Below are 2,694 nucleotides of genomic sequence, written 5' to 3' on the forward strand. Positions count from 1 at the left end.
CTCTGGGCTTCTCTCCTGTCTTTCCACATACCTGATCCTGCTCACCTTTTATTTTCTAGACTTGTTTTATATTTTCAAATACTCCTCACTAACATTTAAAGTTATAAACTAAATACTGTGTTCTTTTATTCTTCCTTTTTCTCTTGACATACAAATCAATCACTGCTACTTTTATGTGGATGATGGAATCCAGTCTTACAATCTGGTATGGGGAAGTTAAGAGATCACTCTTAATGGGTAAAGATAAAGACACAGCAGAAAACATAGCATTGGTATTAGTTGGTCCTTTCTGGAATATTACTGTGAAATAAAGATAGAATATGGAACACAGCACCAGGTTTAAAATATACCCCTGACTTCTTCATTCTTTTCTCTTTAGGATTCCATGCTTGTGCCTATAGCCCTTGGATTTCTATAACGTTGTAACTCTTTCAGTCTATCGAGACAAAGTGACTCTGTATAATTCTTAGACTAGAATACAGATCAGGATGCTTCTGGAGGTCCATCTTGAAATACTTGTTTGGGAGGTTTCACATGCCAGAGAATCAGCCAAATGATGTCGTGGAGAGAGAACATAAAAAGATTTGTAGAAGAAAACATCAAATTTTAAATCAAATTTTGAATAAGGGGTAAATAAGTCAGGGGTTTCCTGAAGATTTTGTTAATACTGATTGTCCACATTCACATAACTTTCATCTTCAATATTTTGTGTTATAAAAGGTGGATTTCATCTTTAGTTACAATACATAGACTAATTTCAATTTAAATGACAGGGACTTTGTGATTGTAGAAGGTATTTGTACTCCAGAGTCTCATAAGCAGGCATGTTTGCTGGTCTATCCTCATCCACTGTTACCATGAGTCACACAGTATGCCATTGACAGCTGAGCCTGTCAAGCATGAAAGAGTCATATTTATACTATATTTTTGGTGTTATTATGGGTAAGTTTAGAAAAAGTGTTACATAACTATGATGATCAGAAAGACATATTGACATGTAGAGATCCCTTTTTTCTTCATCAAGCTTGAAGAGTGGACTTTCTGTAGACCTTAGTTAGCCATTTGATGTCATTTAGGTATGCTCCACAGTTTCAGTCCCTTCCTTTGCTGCTGGGTAATGCTGTTGCTGGAGAATGTTTTCTGGATTATTACCAGAATCCTGGACTGACTGTGTCCATGAGATGCTGGCTGCACATGGCATCTATGACTATGATGACTGGGAGACAGATTACTAGGGATTCACAATCACCTCTTTATAATAAAAAAGGGGACTGTTGAAGAGTACAAAGGTTAACATATTTATAGCCAGAATGTCCTAAAAAGTCCCCTAATAACAGAATGCTTCAGAGATACCCTTGAAACTAAACTTAATCGAAACAAAACAGAGTGCCTAGACTCTTAGGTTTATTCACAAGTTGATAAAAGGTCTGTTAAGAACATATATTTCCAACTATATAAAATTAGGTTTCCTTGGACTTGGTGGCAGAGTCGATATTCACCTTGGTTATTTCTTGTAGGTTTTCTTGCTTACTTTTTCATTTCTCTTATTTTATGCTTTATCTGATTTTTCAATTCCCTTTGTGTCCTTTCTAGCAAAGCAGTGCATAGTATAATCTAGTAACATTTAAAGAGATGAGTTTGTCCATCAAATAAGTATAATTTTAGCATTTGGGGCTTTTAGAAATACTTATCAGGTAATAATTGTTAATTGAGACTAATGTAATATGCTGAGAATTTCTGACAGCATAATCTCACTCTTCAACTTTTGATGAAAATAATTGCATGGCAACTTGCAATTCTGAACAGAACACTATCAGAATCGTTAATCAAGAAAAGGAACAAAAGGATTAGATTTGCAGTTGAAGGGACACCACGTCTTATAAGAACTCTTTGTTTTTTTCTGACAATACCAGTGTTTTTAAGTATTGGCATTTCTGATTTTGATTCTTTGTTGCATCTAAATTGCTGTGGGAGATACTTAAGAATAGTCATTGTAATAGTTTGCTGTAATTTGTTATTTGCTTCAAAGTTTGGCTATGAGAACCTAAGGTTACTGTGTTAATTGTCTTAACTTCTTTCTCTGTTGCTTTGATGAAATACTTTGACAAAGTAACTTAATAGAGAAAGGACTTGTTTTAGCCAAAAGTTTAAGTTCATTGCAACAGAATGAAGTACTCAGAACTTGAAGCAGATGGCCAATTGCATCCAATCAGGAAGTGCAGAACAATGAACACATTCACAACCTCTTATTATACTCTTTGTAGCCCAGGAGCTATTACCAAAGAATGGCCCTATTTACAATTAAGTTGACACTTCAATTAATATAATTGAGTTATTCCTGGTCAGGTAAATCTGGTAGCAAGTCTGCCAGTACTCCTGCTGATTTTAAATTCTGCTAGGTACACAATGCTATTATGTGAGTTATAACACACACACACACACACACACACACACACACACACACACACTTTCACTTTCTCTGATGGCCATTGGTCAGAAAGATTGTAAAATGATTTATTTTTTTAACTTTTACATTTTTTTGGATTTTTTATTTATTTACATTTCAGATGCCATCCCTTTCCCCATTTCCCCATTTCCCCTCCCTAGAAGTCTCTATCCCATTCTTCCTCCTCCTTTTTGCTTTTATACCATTTTAATTACATGCATGTATTAAGGTCAGTTCTAGGCTGAGGG

This window comes from Grammomys surdaster, unplaced genomic scaffold, assembly GCF_004785775.1.
Source record: "Grammomys surdaster isolate TR1022 unplaced genomic scaffold, NIH_TR_1.0 958, whole genome shotgun sequence".
In the NCBI taxonomy this organism is placed as follows: Eukaryota; Metazoa; Chordata; class Mammalia; order Rodentia; family Muridae; genus Grammomys; species Grammomys surdaster.